General features: G+C 41.3%; 1 long non-coding RNA gene across 1 annotated transcript in view; it reads left to right on the forward strand.

Annotated features, from left to right (window-relative positions):
• The first annotated feature begins 97 nt into the window (after positions 1-97).
• LOC145517774 (uncharacterized) overlaps positions 98-17,817 on the forward strand; it is a 40,241-nt gene continuing 22,521 nt past the window's right edge. Inside the window, exon 1 of the long non-coding RNA XR_014062319.1 lies at positions 98-1,982. This is a non-coding gene — a long non-coding RNA (uncharacterized LOC145517774). The remainder of the gene's footprint in view (positions 1,983-17,817) is intronic.

Here is a 17,817-nt window from a genome sequence, read left to right on the forward strand (position 1 = left end):
CGCCGCGCAGGCGCAGTGAGCCGGCGCGCGGAATGCGAGGGCTTCCGTCGACGAGAGCTGGAGAAGCGAGGAGGGAGGGGCAAGAAGAAAGGTGGGAGGAGCCAAGCGGGAGGGAGGCGCGCGCGGGAGAAACAACGCTCCCGGCGCCGAGTGGAGACGGCTCCCGAGTCCGGACTCTGGTCCCTGGAGGAGACCACCACAGGAAATGATCCATCACCATCTGCTGAGAAGTAAACGAAGAGTGCCCTAGAAGAGACGTGAATTTTAACCACAGAAAATAACATTTATAAAACAATCTGCGTTTTCCATAAGGCATTTAAGACGCCCACTACTGGACAAGAAGAAATGGGTCTGGACTTATTAAGAAACTGAGCAAAGTGTGTGAAAATAACTGTTTTCGGACGGCAGGCGGTTCCAGTCCTTTTACCTGAAAGAAGAGAAACAAATGAGATGAGGCGGGTATCACCCTGGCTCTCTGTCCAGGGGTAGTTTCCAGTTTGCAAATACAAGGGGAACTTAAGAAGAGCCTAGGGTCTCCCTGAGAAGACAGGTCTTACCGAATGGAGTAGACGGGGATTAGATTTTGGGGAGACCAAATTGGTTGGAATTTATGAGGCCGAGTTCTTGGAGAAAAAGCTTCAGAAATCTGCATCTTTAACTGAATAAAAATCAGTGCATATGTTCTGTGACTATTCCACAAGGCCGGGAAAGAACAATTATGGGGGAGCAGTAAGCCTAACCATTTTCAGAGCTCACAGGACTAGGAATCATTTGAGTTCCCTGGAGCCAGAGTGGGGAGACTGTTGAATACAGTTGTCGAATGGAATATGCAATAGAGACCCCTGAAGGGTCATGCCTTAGTAGTGACGTAAACTAGCCCTAGACTCGGGTCTAAAGGAAAAGCTATTGTAGATCCTTCAAAAGCTTAAAAAGAAAATCTTAAAAGCAGCTATTGAAAAAAGGCACATTATGCACAGAGAAATAAGAAACTGAGTTTTCATAGACTTCTCATTAGAAACTGTGCAAGCCAAAAGAAAATGAAATAACAACTTTAAAGTACAAAACAAAACTGTCAACTTGGAATTCTATAGTCAACAGGATAAAACAAAGACTTTTCCAGACAAACAAGTCCAGGAAAGCCACATCCTGAAGCAGAACCATCCCAGCTGACTTGCAGACTTTGGGAGGAAGAAAATTAAATGCTTACTGTAAGCCACTGGGGTGGTTTGTTATTCTGCATTATTATAAAAATAGTGAGTATAGGATCACTTCAAGGCATATGGCAATGGGTGAGGACATATAATTCCCTAATGGCAAAAGGGACACAATTGGAAATCCACCACCGATTTTTTACTTCTGAAATCACCTGCTTTTTCTAAGTGGACTGTATTTTTTCTCTTGTAACTGCAGACTCACCTTTGAGTTTATAAACAAAAGTTTATAGACTTAAAAATCACGAAGATTTCTAAGGCACAACTCTGATTATCTCTTTTTCCTAGAGTTTATTTGTTTTCTCTTAAGATAATGATTGTGAGTCCTGACACAACTACAGAAAATTAATAAGACTTGCTAATTGCATCTCTCTCAAAGAAAAAATGATCCAGTAAACACTTATCAGGATTCACGTTATGTGAACATTAGTAAGTGCTAACTACAAATTTTCTGCTTGAACTTTTTGATTTGATTATTGTATCTCAGTTATTAAGTAAAGAAGATTCACTACCAAGGATTGATTGATCATTTATCTACACTTCAGATGATGAGCTTATACCTTAGTACTGTTGCCAGTATCTGTGGGAACACTAAGATACAATAACCAGTCATTCATTCAACAAAGATGTATGGAGCACCTTCTACCTGCCAGGAATGAGCACTGAACAAAATGACAAAAACTCTGCATGAGTTTATGTTCAGGAAGTGGAATAAAGACAACAAACAAAAGAAATAAGCAAAACATTTACATATGGAGGAAAATTAAGCAGGTAAGAGGAAGGTGGGGATGATTCTGTGGGAAAGGGTCTTGCAATTGTAAATAGAGTGGTTATGGGAGGTCTCTCTGATGATGTGCTACTTGGGCAAAGGCCTGAAGGAGGGAAGGAGCCAACTGTGAGGCTCTCTGAGGGAAGAGAATTGCAGGCAGTGCAAACAACAAATGAAAAGGCCCAGAGCTGACAACATGCCTGGAATGTTCAAGAAATACCACCATATCTCACGTTTTCCTTTACTGTATGGTATCAGCATGCAAGAGACCAGTATTTTGTAAATGATGATGTTGCTGTTACTCTCCAGGTACACCTAGGGAAAAGTCCCAATGATTCCAATGCCTTCCGCCTAGGGAAATGACAGCTCAAGGGGGAGAGCCTCCCTAAATGTTTCAGGTATGGCCCAAGCCTAAAAGAGGGGTTTTACAATCAGTTATTCTCTTACTAACCCCAGTGAAAAACATACCTGCTTTCATTTAGCATTAAAGTCCCTGGATGGATCCGCTATCAATGATAGATCTGTATATTGAACACCAGGTTTTGTAAATTGTTCTAGACTGAACTAAATATGTGATCTTTGGCAGAGTAGAATGCCATTTGTTTCTGGCATGGCTGCCTGGTGCCAATTTATATTTAGTTCTATATGTTAGGGTTTGTATCTGAGCTCTGTCCTGTTAGTCTGTGGTGTCTGTTCTTACACCCTTCCCACGCTATTTTCATTGCTTGACTCTGCAATATGTCTTAATATCTGATAAAACAAGTTCTCCCTGTTTTTCAAGACTAGCTTGACTCTTCTTTGTGTTTTTGGTCTTTCACGTACATTTGAGGACAAATTTATTGGTACTTAAAAATCCAATAAAGCTTCTCATTAAAATTGATTTCACTAGATTAATTTGAAGAGAACTGACATACTAAGTCTTTCTGTTGAAACATATGACTGTTTATTCAGACCATGTTGTGTGCTTTAAAATTTTTATAGTTTTCTCCATAGAAGTCTTGTCCGTTCTTGGTTAATTTCCTAGGTACATTATGGCTTTTGTTATTGTTATGAATGGTATATTATCTTACATTATACTTATTTAGGTTGGTTATTTGTGGTGAGAAAAAATACACTGATTTTTATAATGCCTAAATTCCCTTATGAATTTTAATATTTTTTAATTCTGTTGATTTTTTCCTAAGATGGCTGGTTGTATTTCTATAAATGTTTTAGCTTTACTTTTCCTACTATTATACACCTTTATCTTTTTCTTTTCTTACTGCATTGCCCAGAAGTCTTGGTAATTTGTTAATAGTAATGATACCTGTGCTGAACTCATGGGAATTGCATACAAAATCTCTCTATTTAATGTAACAATTTCTGCAGGTTCCAAGGTCTTTTCCTTTACTACTTTAAAATATTACTTTATTTTCTTCTTGAATCTAGTGTTGTTTCAAAGTCTGATACCAGTGTGATTCCTGATCTTTTTAGGTATCTGTGCCCTTTTTCTGAGAATTCTGCATCATTATTTTTGTTGTTGATGTTCTTAAACTTCACTAATAATGGATCTAGTTAGGGATCTTTTTTTTAATTCTGTTTGATTTTTTTTTTTCAATCTGGGATCCTTCACTTTTCTTTAATTTAGGAAAATTTACCTTCTTTATCTCTTTAAATATAGCTTTTCCAATTCCCTCCCAATTTTGAATCCATAAAATCCAGATATCGGCATTATGCTTCTACCTTCAATACCCTCCATATCACACATCATTCCTTTTATGTTTTCCATATCTTTATTTCTTCCTGTAGCTGCCTGGGAAAGTTCCTCAATCTGATTTTACAGTCTCTAACTTACTTTTTAGCTGTATCCTCTGTGCCATTTTACCTATTTGTTGCATTTTCCCTCTAATTATTTTATTTAGTCAAAGGATAACCCAGGGACCTTTAGTTAATTTGCTTCAGTCATTTAGTCACATGAGGAAGGCAGTCATTACACTATTGTTAAGAAACAAAGGCAAAAACAGGATTTAAAACACAAAAGAGAGCAGAAAAAGGCCACAGTCTGCAAAGAGTGATTGGTGTGCACAATTTGGGGTATAATGGTTAACCAGCAACTTGAATAAGCTGACAGAGGTATCAAAGAAAATGATTTCAGTATTTTGTGGGTTTTTGAAAAACGATGAGTATTTAACAAGGGAGCCTCATATTTCCACTTTTTCATGATTTCTTAGTTCAGATTGCTAATATCTTTGTTTATCTCCTGAAGCATCTTTGACATTCTTGGCTCATCTGTTCTAATGACTCTGATTCATTTGGTATGTGTGATTCAACTTGTCTGCATTTCATGGTCTCTTTGCTCCTCCACAGGTGCCGGGTTATTTTGAGCTCATGTGAGCTCTTGTGCCCATGGGAGTGTCTGGTAATGTAAAGTGGGGAAGAGGCATGTGTGTGACCCTCTGGATGAATTTAAGAAGGAAGCCAGGGAGCCCGCATTACCATGGAATTTGTTTTAATCACCCTCATGTGTTGTCACTCCATTCAATAAAGACAACTCTGTTCAGAGTTATACCATTGATCTCTAAGGAAGAAGTAGCTTTGAGAGACCCACTCCCCAGTCCATTATCCATCAGCCCTGGGATTTGGAGCGGGAGGGGAAAAAGAAATCAGTGTCAGAGGTTAGCTGGTCAGCCTGTTGTTTTCATCAACCTGTCTCCCCAGCCAAGTGCGCTGATGCATCTATTCTGATACGTCCTGGGCAGGCTGGGGATGTTGCTCTTCCTTTCTGCTTTCCTTCAGGCCTTCTCAAGGCTGCTTCTGGTTGCCCACCACCCCCTGGCAGAGCCCTGTCCCCTGCAGATAAACATGTCTGCCTCCCACACCGTTTCAAGACTGCCTTCAGGCTCCCAAAGAGTTTCTTGTTTTGTTGTTGTTTTTTATATTCATTTCTCAACTCCATGTGTTTTCTTAATCCTAGAATTTTTCCAGAGTTCTTGTGAGAGAGGGGTTAATCAGTTATGAAGCGACATTATTCTTTCTGCAATATTGAGATATGTGTTATATTAGTTTACTAGGGCTGCCATAACAAATTACCCACAGACTGGATATTTAAGATTTTAATATTTTATTCATCATAAATTCTTTGCATTAATTTTGATCTATATAGAGATTGCACTAAAGTAGTGTTTATCTTAATTACTGAGGATTTTTTTGGGGGGTGATTTCCTAAATTTTGTGTCCAAGTTGAGTGCCTTATTGCTTTATTCTAGTCCCGGCCCTGCTCCATTCCCCCATGCTTCCTTCTTTCATTTTCTGCTGACTGTCACCATATGCTCTGAATTCTACACTTCCCACCTTTTCAGGAACCTTGAATTTTGTGCTCTCCACTCTGTCTTCTGTACTTTCAATCTTTTCCTTGCTCATGGACCTTTCCCTTTTGTATTTAAATGTGCTGTGCTTAGTTGTGGACTGTTGCACACTAGGATCCTCTGTCTGTGCGGATTCTCCAGGCAAGAATACGGGAATGGGTTACCATGCCCTCTTCCAGGGCATCTTCCCAACCCAGGGATCAAACTCAGGCCTCCCGGATTGCAGGTGGATTCTTTACCATCTGAGCCACCAGGGAAGTCCGAGAATACTGGAGTGGGTAGCTTATCCCTTCTCCAGGGGATCTTCCCAACCCAAGAATCGGACCAGGGTCTCCTGCGTTGTAGATTCTTTACCAGCTGAGCTGCCTGGGAAGCCTGTAGTTAAATGAGCTCAACTAAAAATTTTCCAACTTAAAAAGCCAAAGGAAACCAAACATCTTCAACCTCAGTACCCCTGCAGTTGCTGCTCTCTCTCGCTCTCTCTCTCTCGCCCTTTGGAGTTAAACTTCTAGAAAGTACTGTCTCTTTTCCTACACCATCTGCTCTGGATATAGCCTAACCCTAATTTGGATTCCATCCCCACTGCCCAAGGCCTTTCCTTCTCCATTGAGGTCATCAACTATCTGCATATGGTAGAGACCTGTGGGCTCCTATCAGAGCTCATCCTACATGACCCTGAAAAAACAGCATCCAACATTGTTGGTCATAATTTATTTACTGAAACAGTTTCTTTCTTTGGTCTCCTTGACAACGAACTTGCCTGATTTCCCTCCTATCTCTCTGGCCATTCCTTCTCAGTCTTCCTGGTTAGTACCCACTCAGATTCAATCACTGAATGCAGGAATTCTTTCAGGGCGGGATTTTAGACTTTCTTGTCTTCTCTTACATTATTTTCTCAGTTTAGACTTCCTTAGGTGCTCCTATCCATTGCTGTAGTTTTGTTTACCATTTGCTTGCCAATGACTCCTCCTAAACATTTTTCCATCTAGGATGTTAGTTCTCAGCACCAGAGACACATGACCAATTGCCTACTCACGAACACCTCCAAGTCCACACATCCAAAAGTGAACTCATCTTTCCCCTAAAACCTACTGTCATTTCTTTTCTCAGTAAATGGTTCTAAAAACCACATAGTTGGATTCATTTTGGGGTTTTACTTTTGATTTTTAATCTTCTTCACCTTCCTTAATCAAGAGGCTACCAAGTTAGAATGATGTGGGTTATGCTGACCTCTGCAGGTTTAGCAGGAAATACCTTCTGTCTCCTTCCAGACTTCCTTGTGTACTTCAACACCCCATGCTTGTTCTTACCTGAAAGTTTTTCCAGCCTGGTTCCTCTCATTCTTTTATTTTATTTTTTTAATATATCTGTTTATTTATTTGGCTACACCAGGCCTTAGTTGTGGCACACAGGATCTTTAGTTACAGCCTGTGAATATTTTTTAGTTGCGGCATGTGGGATCTAGTTCCCTGATCAGGTATCGAACCCTGGCGCCTTGCATTAGGAGCATGGAGTCCCACCCACTGGACCACCAGGGAAGTCCCCCTCTCTTTCAGAGATTAAAGATCAGAGATTAAACTTTTCTCCAGAATGTTTTCCTCAAATCTCCAGATTTGGTTAGATTCTACTCTTAATGAGATCTGCTTCCTTCCTGGACATGTTTTTGTTTTTTTTTTAATAAAGATTTGACTGTGTAAGAAAAGACCTTGAAGAGCAGTGGCTTAGATGACATAGTTTATCTGGGAGGTTAAAGCTTGGCCTTGTAACACAAAGATGTACGGGGCCTGGGGTCCTTCTATTTTGTCCCTCCACCATTCTAGTATCCCTTCCTTAGCCCCATGTTCCATACAGCTCAGCACTCTGAGTGCCTTCCAGCCAGCAGAAAGAGGGAAAAATCAGAAGGAAGAATGTGCTTTTAAGGTCACACCCAGAAGCCATGCACATTATTCATGCTTCTATCCCATCTGTTAAAGACGCTTACTACTTGGAAGGAAGGTTATGGCCAACCTAGATAGCATGTTTAAAAGCAGAGACATTACTTTGCCAACAAAAGTCCGTCTAGTCAAGGCTATGGTTTTTCCAGTGGTCATGTATGGATGTGAGAGTTGGACGGTGAAGAAAGCTGAGCGCCGCAGAATTGACGCTTTTGAACTGTGGTGTTGGAGAAGACTCTTGAGAGTTTCTTGGACTGCAAGGAGATCCAATCAATCCATCCTAAAGGAGATCAATCCTGGGTGTTCATTGGAAGGTCTGATGTTGAAGCTGAAGCTCCAATACTTTGCACCTCATGCGAAGGGTTGACTCATTGGAAAAGACCCTAATGCTGGGTAGGATTGGGGGCGGGAGGAGAAGGGGATGACAGAGGATGAGATGGTTGGATGGCATCACCGACTCGATGAACATGGGTTTGGGTAGACTCCGGGAGTTGGTGATGGACAGAGAGGCCTGGCGTGCTGCAATTCATGGGGTCGCAGAGAGTTGGACACGACTGAGCGACTGAACTGAACTGATCCCATCTGTTGGAACTTAGTCACATAACCACACACTCGTTGCAGAAGAGGCTGAGCAGAATGTTCTTTTTGGTTCTGTGAACATTTACCTATGAACAGTTGAAAGTCCCTTGTAGAGAAAGGGAAGATCGACTATCTGGACAACTAACAGTCTCTGCCACAGTCGTGGTAAAACACACATATCCATGCACACCCTCTCTCTGCACAGAAGGCACACTCATCCATCCCTTCCCGAGTGGAGACCACCCCCAATCCTGTTCAGCTGGTGCCTCCAGCTCTGTGTCTAGATTCTCTAAGGGAGGCTCAGATGGGGCTCCTCTTGGTCCAGCCACTTGTAAACCAAATGACAAGTTATCTGCTCTGATCATAGCCAGTATGAAGTGGTAAGAGCAGGATAACTGGAATAAGAATTCTGATTTGGGGGGCAAAAAGGAGGAGGGAAAAAAGGAAAATACAGGCTGTCACTAGTTAGCAGAAATGACCCATTGTGCTGAGCAGGAACTAGAAAGACTCTGAGCTCAGAATGTTGCACTCCTGTGGCCAGCACTGCTTCTGCTTTCAGAGGGATGGGGAAGGACGGGTGTCTATCTCCCACCTTTATCTTCTGTGGTTCTCATCTGATAATACTCATTTCTCTTATATTTGTTTGGCATGAACTTCTTTGCTACATAAAACATTTGAAAGTTTAAATAATTTTATTCAGTTTAGATATACATATGTATATTATTTGTGAGTTAAATAATGCTTTTTTTCTGGGGTAGTTTCTCTTCTGGTGTGGTGTTACGCAATTGCTTAAAACATTTCTGAGAACTGTACAAGTCATGTCCTATCTCATTTTGAACCCAAACAGGGGCCTCCGCTCTGCTCACTGCATCCCCATGTGTAGCCTTATTGACAAGCACAGACCAGCATGACAACCCAGTGATGTGGGAGGTGTGTGCAAATTTTGACCCTCTCCTTAAATATATCATCCAAGAAAGTTTATCTTGCATTTTATATGTCTATGTTTAAATAAACATGATTAAACCTACATATTAAAGATGTCAGATTGATTTTGAATTTGAGCAGAAGCAGCTCAGTTCAGGGTTTTGGTATATAAAATAAAACATTTTCTGTTGTAAAGAACATCAGATATTTACTTACCATTTGAATTATAAATGATTCATTTGAAGGTTATTGTAATTCAACTGAGTCAGACTGAGAAATAAGAAAAGCAAAGTAAACATTACAAATAGGTTGTATTTTAAAAACATATAATTTGTACTGGAACTTTCATTCAGCTTTTAATGTAATTATATTATAAAAAAAACTCATTGAATGATTTTGAAAATTATAGCTTTCTTTGATTATAAAAGCTATGCATATTCAATTAGGAAAATTTTAAAAAATAGAGCGATGCATTCCTTTGAGAATTTAATATCAATAATATCAGATCCTTTCTCTTTAAAGACAACCGATAGGCTGTACAAGAAGTTAGTTTCTTGAAGTGTCACTAGAGGGCGATAAATTCAAAAATTGATTTATGATGTATAAACGGGCTTCTGTGCTGCGGAGGTGCTGGTTTTCAGTTTTAATTTGGGAAGACAGCAAAAAAAGAAGAATTAAAAATTTAGTTGGTAGAAAACATATCCAAATAATTGTGGTGCTGGAGAAGACTCTTGAGAGTCCCTTGCACAGCAAGGAGATCAAACCAGTAAATCCTGAAGGAAGTCAACCCTGAATATTCATTGGAAGGACTGATGCTGAAGCTTGAAGCTTCAATACTCTGGCCACCTGATGTGAAGAGCCGACTCATTGGAAAAGACAGTGATGCTGGGAAAGATTGAAGGCAAAAGGAGAAGAGGGTGGCAAAGGATGAGATGGTTAGATACCATCACTGACTCAATGGACAAGAATTCAAATAAACTCTGGGAGATATTAAAGGATAGGGAAGCCTGGCATGCTGTAGTCCTTGAGGTTGCAAAGAGTCAGACGTGACTTAGTGAGACTGAACAACAACAACATATGGAAATCAGTGTTTGATATTTTAGAAGGTTCACCACTACCCTTTTGCAAATCTAATTATTTTACTAAAAATTATTGACTGCTTTGAAGGACAAGATTAATTCTGCCAAAGGCAAATAAGTCAGAAGAATGCCTCATGAAGAATTGAACCTTGCAGAATGAATGGACTCTTGAACTTGCAGGTTAAAGTAGTTGATTGAATATATGTGTTTAATTTTCCTCCCTTTTGAACAGAAAAAAATAAGTGTTTTAGGACCGAAGCTCACACAGATTAGGAAAATAGGAGAGGAGACAACAGCAACAAATTTCTGGAAGCTGAAAAACTTACAGATCAATGGTAAGTGATCTAACAGACCTGAGAAAATAAAACTTCAGTCCATCAGTGGGAAAGCTGAGAAAGATATACCCATGAAAGAAAAGATATACCCATTTGAATGCAGAGTTCCAGAGAATAGCAAGGAGAGATAAGAAAGCTTTCCTCAGCGATCAGTGCAAAGAAATAGAGGAAAACAATAGAATGGGAAAGTCTAGAGATCTCTTCAAGAAAATTAGAGATACCAAGGGAACATTTCATGCAAGTTCAGTTCAGTTCAGTCGCTCAGTCATGTCCGACTCTTTGCAACCCTGAATCGTAGCACGCCAGGCATCCCTTTCCATCACCAACTCCTGGAGTTTACCCAAACCCATGTCCATCGAGTCAGTGATGCCATCCAACCATCTCATCCTCTGTCGTCCCCTTCTCCTCCTGCCCCCAATCCTTCCCAGCATTAGGGTCTTTTCCAATGAGTCAACTCTTCGCATGAGGTGGCCAAAGTATTGGAGTTTCAGCTTCAACACCAGTCCTTCCAATGAACACACAGGACTGATCTCCTTTAGGATGGACTGGTTGGATCTCCTTGCAGTCCAAGGGACTCTCAAGAGTCTTCTCCAACACCACAGTTCCAAAGCATCAATTCTGCGGCGCTCAGCTTTCTTTATGGTCCAACTCTCACATCCATACATGACCACTGGAAAAACCATAGCCTTGACTAGACGGACCTTTGTTAGCAAAGTAATGTCTCTGCTTTTAAATATGCTATCTAGGTTGGTCATAACCTTCCTTCCAAAGAGTAAGCGTCTTTTAATTTCATGGCTGCAATCACCATCAGCACTGATTTTGGAGCCCAAAAAAATAAAGTCTGACACAGTTTCCACTGTTTCCCCATCTATTTCTCATGAAGTGATGGGACCAGATGCCATGATCTTAGTTTTCTGAACGTTGAGCTTTAAGCCAACTTTTTCGCTCTCCTCTTTCACTTTCATCAAGAGGCTCTTTAGTTCTTCTTCCCTTTCTGCCATAAGGGTGGTGTCATCTGCATATCTGAGGTTATTGATATGTCTCCCGGCAATCTTGATTCCAGCTTGTGTTTCTTTCAGCCCAGCGTTTCTCATGATGTACTCTGCATATAAGTTAAATAAGCAGGGTGACAATATGGACATAATAAAGGACAGAAATGGTATGGATCTAACAGAAGCAGAAGATATTAACAAGAAGTGGCAAGAATACACAGAACTATACAAAAAAGATCTTCACGACCCAGATAATCACGATGGTGTGATCACTCACCTAGAGCCAGACATTCTGGAATGCAAAGTCAAGTGGGCCTTAGGAAGCATCACTATGAACAAAGCTAGTGGAGGTGATGGAATTCCAGTTGAGCTATTTCAAATCCTAAAAGATGATGCTGTGAAAGTGCTGCATTCAATATGCCAGCAAGTCTGGAAAACTCTGAAGTGGCCACAGGACTGGAAAAGGTCAGTTTTCATTCCAATCCCAAAGGAAGGCAGTGCCAAAGAATGCTCAAACTACTGCACAATTGCACTCATCTCACATGCTAGTAAAGTAATGCTCAAAATTCTCCAAGCCAGGCTTCAACAGTACGTGAACTTCCAGATACTGAAGCTGGATTTAGAAAAGGCAAATTGCCAACATCTGTTGGATCATCAAAAAAGCATGAGAGTTCGAGAAAGATATCTACTTCTGCTTTATTGACTACGCCAAAGCTTTTGACTGTATGGATCACAATAAGCTGTGGAAAATTCTTCAAGAGATGGAAATACCAGACCACCTGACCTGCCTCCTGAGAAATGTGTATGCAGGTCCGGAAGCAACAGTTAGAACTGGACATGGAACAACACACTGGTTCCAAATAGGGAAAGGAGTACGTCAAGGCTCTATATTGTCACCCTGCATATTTAACTTATATGTAGTGTACATCATGAGAAACACTGGACTGGATGAAGCACAAGCTGGAATCAAGATTGCCAGGGGAAATATCAATAACCTCAGATATGCAGATGACACTACCCTTAATGGCAGAAAGTGAAGAAGAACTAAAGAGCCTCTTGATGAAAGTGCAAGAGGAGAGTGAAAAACGTGGCTTAAAACTCAACATTCAGAAAACTAAGATCATGGCATCTGGTCCCATCACTTCATGGGAAATAGATGGGGAAACAGTGAAAACAATGTCAAACTTTATTTTTTTGGGCTCCAAAATCACTGCAGATGGTGACTGCAACTATGAAATTAAAAGATGCTTGCTCCTTGGAAGAAAATTTATGACCAACCTAGACAACATATTAAAAAAGCAGAGATATTATTTTGCCAACAAAGGTCTGTCTAGTCAAGGCTATGGTTTTTCCAGTGGTCATTTATGGATGTGAGAGTTGGACTGTAAAGAAAGCTGAGCACCAGAGAATTGATGCTTTTGAACTGCAGTGTTGGAGAAGACTCTTGAGAGTCCCTTGGACTGCAAGGAGATCCAACCAGTCCATCCTAAAGGAAATCAGTCCTGAATATTCGTTGGAAGGACTGATGCTGAAACTGAAACTCCAATACTTTGGTCACCTGATGCAAAGAACTGACTCATTTGAAAAGACCCTGATGCTGGGAAAGATTGAAAGCAGGAGGGAAAGGGGATGACAGAGGATGAGATGGTTGGATGGCATTGCCGACTCAATGGACATGAGTTTGAGTAAGCTCCGGGAGTTGGTGATGGACAGGGAAGCCTGGCGTGCTGCAGTCCATGGGGTCACAAAGAGTTGGACAACTGAGCGACTGAACTGAACTGAGCTGAGCTGAACTGAATCACACAGCAGAATCATCAAAGGGCATGATTTGTAAGCTCTTGCAATTCCAGGACTGGATGTAAAAGGAATAAAAAGAGCTAATATAAGGAAGACCAGAGTGAAAGCTGTTTGAGAAGAAATTAGAGCCCTAAACCCTCCCTCAGCCTGGTAGAAATATGCATTTTAGTCTCATTGAGGGGGATTAAGAAATCACCTCCTTCCCCAACCTCTTCCCCCACTTGGTCCCCAAAATGCAGCCAGTAGATCTTTACTCTCTCTAGGTGGGAGATTGGAAGACTCTTCCCTGGAGAAATCTGGCCAGCCAAAAAGAAAACGTTTAAATATACTGATGTCAAGGTTTTACCAAAAGCTTTTCTATTGAAAATCAATAGAAGTATTAGGGCTTTCCTGATAGCTCAGTTGGTAAAGAATCCACCTGCAATGCAGGACACCCTGGTTCGTATTCCTGGGTCGGGAAGATCCACTGGAGAAGGGATAGGCTACCCACTCCAGTGTTCTGGCTTGGAGAATTCCATAGACTGAATAGTTCATGCGGTCGCAAAGAGTCAGACACGACTGAACTACTTTCACTTCACTTTCTACCAATATCACCCTTTAGTGAAAGTCACAAGCTCAGAGTTTTAATCAATTTTTAAATTCCCCACTCTTAATTTTGAGCAGACCACCAAGGATTACCTGATGAAGCCTGTTATATAGAAAATAGAGACCAAAACAAACAGGCAACAACAAACAGGCAACAACAGAAGAAGCATCTTGGAGGAAACAGAAATTAGTCAAGACTTAAAAACGAAAGCTATAATCATATCCTCAGAGAGAGAAGAGGGAATATTGCATCCATTAAACAAGAACAAAAGCTATGGAAATGGAAGATTTAGGGGGAAAGTACAATTGCAAAGGGCTCTTGAAAATTAAAAACATGGTAGCAGAAAACTAATACTTGTGCTGTCCAGTGTAGTAGCCACTAACCACTCAATTGAAAAGTAAATTACTCAAAATTAACAAAATTAAAGATTCAACTCCTTATTTGCACTAGTTACATTTCAAATGCTCAAAAGGCACATGTGCCTAGTGGGTAAGATGTTGGACTGCTCGGATATAGAATATTTCCATCATTGCAGAAAGCTCTATTGATGGCACCTGAGAAAGTACATTTGAGGACTCCTCTCATGAAGCAGAAGACAAAGACAAAAGATTAAAAAAACCATAGGATCACCCAAGAGATCAAACAATTGGATAATAGTAGTTCCAGAAAGAAAGAAGAAAGAAAAGGCAGGGAAGAAAACAATCAAAGAAAAAAAATCAAGAAAATTTCCTGGAATTGAATGATGTAAATTGCCAGATTGAAAAAGCCCTAGGTACTTAGCCTAATATATCCACTCTGAGGCAAGTTCTTGTCAAATATTAGAAATCCAGGGATAAAAAGAATATACTACTCATTTCTAGACAGATAGAAGTAGTAGTATACCCAGTATTAGGAAACAGGCTTTTGACCTCTCAATAGTAACCTTGGAAGCAAAAAAGAAAACACTGGAGCAATATCTTCCAAAATCTGAAAGAATTACTTGCAATTTTGAATTCTGCGCCTATCAACTGTTGTAACATTTATTGAGTAAAATCAGGTTTCTCAAGATAATCCATAGGAGGCTTCCCTGGTGGCTCAGTGGTGAAGAATCCCCCTGCCAATGCAGGAGACACGGGTTCAATCCCTGGTTTAGGAAGATCCAGCATGCTGTGGAGCAGCTTAGCACGTGGACCACAACTATTGAGCCTGTGCTCTAGAACCTGGGAGCCGCGACTACTGAAGCCTTAGAGCCCATGCTCTGCATGAGAAGCCACTGCAATGAAAAACTGACGCATCGCAACTAGAGAAAAGCCTGCACAGTGGTGAAGACCCAGCACAGCCAAAAATAAATAAATAAAAATATTTTTAAAAGAATCCATAGGATATTTAACTGTTAAAAATTTAGCTTTCTTTCAGTCGTCAGGAATGTGACTTTCACAGAGTAAGTCACGGGATAAGATGACCGCACTGTTATAAAAACATTGAATTAATTTTTTGTTCTGTAGATTATGCTGATTGAAGAAATTGGAATTTGCCTACCACAGTAAATGAACTCACTCGGTTTGTGTTAAGTAACTTCTTATGTAGGTGCTTCTGTTAGTCAGGTCCAGGCACTGAGGTTTCGTTTTCTTTTTCAGCCTGCTCTGTATAGAATGTATCTTTAGCAAACAAATCCAAACACAACAGAAAAGCTGGTTCCTTTGATGTACTTTTCAAGTACTTTCATTAATAATGAAATAATCTTATTGCTATGTTTACACATATTTGCCAATCGAATCCTGAAAAACAGCTACGTGAGTTACTCAGGGCAGTTCTGTGCTCCCCCACTTAATGGAGTTGCTGCCAAGAGATTCAGAGAGCGTTCATCCCGGTCTCTCAAAGCTGGAACTTGACTGGTCCAATCAGCCTCAACTAAAGATCCTGCATGTCAAAACCAAAGATCGAGGATCCAGTGTGCTGCAGCTAAGACCCGGCACAGCCAAAGAAGTAAAATATTTTTTAAAAAGAGTTTCTTCTAAATCAAGTGAAAAATTTATCTTCCTTTGTAAAAGAAAGCATAAGAGGATAGCAACAACAAAATCATGTCTTTCCTAATCTATGAAAATATTTGTTTTAAAAAAAAACAATAAACCTTTTCCCATAGAAAAGTCATCCGTGGGGGAACTCATTCCAAGAGTGTGGACAACAGCCCTCCTCACAGCCCTTTCCCACTGCATCTCCCAAGGGTTGGGATGCTCACACGTCACTATCAGACACAGGAGTGTTTACTTTCACTGCGCCAGGACCAGAGTGTATGTTTTGAGATTCGGTCCTTTGGGGAATTGCTTTCTCTTCCCTAGTCTAGCCTAGCCTGCTTGTCCTTTGGGGGGCTGCATCTCTTCATGGCTTCCCTGGTGGCTCAGATGGTAAAGAATCTATCTGCAATGTGGGAGACCTGGGTTCAATCCCTGAGTTGGGAAGATCCCCTGGAGGAGGGCATGGAAACCCACTCCAGTATTCTTGCCTGGAAAATCCTATGGACAGAGGAGCCTGGCGGGCTACAGTCCATGGGGTGGCAAAGAGTCGGACACAACTGAGCAACTTAAGCACAGCACAGCACCTTTTCAAGAAGCAGGTGAAAAAAGCACTTACAGGTGGTGGTGGGGCAGCTGAGGAGCAGCATCAAGTTCCCAAAGGCAGTGGCAGTTATTCCCACAGCAGCACCCACTACCTCGTGCCAGCATCAGTGGTGGGCAGGCTGCGGGGCGGGGAGGGGCAGTCTCATGTCCACAACAGCAGCAGTGGTGTCCTCATTGGACTGGCTGGTGGTTCTGGCAGCCACCCAGCCTCCTTTGACACTGTCTCTAAGCCTGATCCTCCAGCATCCTTACAGGAGTGGGAGCTCCTGAATAGCCTTCAAATGCTGTTCTTCCTTCTTCAGGTATTGGAGTTGGATTCTGTCCTTTGCAAATAAGATCCTTCCAGGTACAGTTTGGTGGATTAGAGGCATTCTGATCTAGGTCTCAGGAGGGAGTGCAATCCCTTCTTCTTTGGATTGCTCATCCATTTGGGCTGCTCTGGAGGTTGTGACTTGGACTAGGTTTAGAGGAAGGAGGCCCCTAGAGGCTGCTTATTCCACTCTTAGGGTGCAGCCCCCTGGATCTGCCTCTAGCCTTGGCCAGATGAATCCTTCCCATCATTTAGCCCAGCTCACCGCTCTACAGCCTGGGAGCTAAACCTTCTTTCTCTCCCTCTCTGTTCCTGGTGGTAGCAAAGGAGTGAAGTGAGTAACAGCTTGACTCTCCCACCCTGTTCTTTCAGTCTCGATACCACAGATCACCTTACACTCTCTGGGTAGACTGTTCATTATAAGAAGATCCTAGTCCATCTGGTGGAGCCCTAAGGGCCAGAAAAGTGGTGGTTTCACAAGTCTGGGGTTAGTATTTATAGAACATCAGTCTAGTTCAGTTGCTCAATCGTGACCGACTCTTTGCGACCCCATAGACTGCAGCATGCCAGGATTCCTTGTCAATCACCAACTCCCAAAGCTTGCTCAAACTCATGTCCATCAAGTTGGTGATGCTATCCAACCATCTCATCCTCTGTTATCCCCTTCTCCTCCCACCTTCAATCTTTCCCAGCATCATGGTCTTTTCCAATGAGTCAGTTCTTTGCATCAGGTTTATAGAACGTAAATTTCTATACATTTATAGGACATAAATGGATAGAAATTAAAATACAAGAAAGATATTCTGAGAGGAAAATGAATAAAGCCTAGTATGTGCTTTTGTGGAAGAGAATTAAGTCCTATTGCATCGGCTGACTGCTAAATGGGCTTGGAAATGGGCATCCCCTTTGTCTCTATCCTGAATTCCCTCAGGGCTCATCATAGACTATAATATCCTTTGTTTACTGATAAGGCAAGCAATGCTTTAGTTCACATGCTAGAAAAAATGAATACCAAAGGGAAGGCCCTAGCCACCCATATTTTTAAATGTTTTCTCACATGATCTCAGTGTGCAGCCAAGGTTGAAAATTCTTGCCTCATCTTCTTCCTCTTAGTATAGGCTTCTTTGTTTGGACAACTCCATGTCCCTATTTGGTAGATAGCATATAGAATCTGCTTGGGATTTATGTTATTTCCAGACAAGAAAATGACACTTCGCCCTGCAGAAGGGATGCTGTGCTCAAGCAGGCTTGACATGGTTTTTACAGACAGGCAGCTCTTTGGAGATGGAGAAGCTGAGAATTCTGCAACTCATGCCCTCGTTTCATTGAGCTCATCACTGGCCTCATTTTGGGCTACTGT

Source organism: Giraffa tippelskirchi, chromosome 8, assembly GCF_054371585.1.
Source record: "Giraffa tippelskirchi isolate mGirTip1 chromosome 8, T2T-mGirTip1v1.2.pri, whole genome shotgun sequence".
In the NCBI taxonomy this organism is placed as follows: domain Eukaryota; kingdom Metazoa; phylum Chordata; class Mammalia; order Artiodactyla; family Giraffidae; genus Giraffa; species Giraffa tippelskirchi.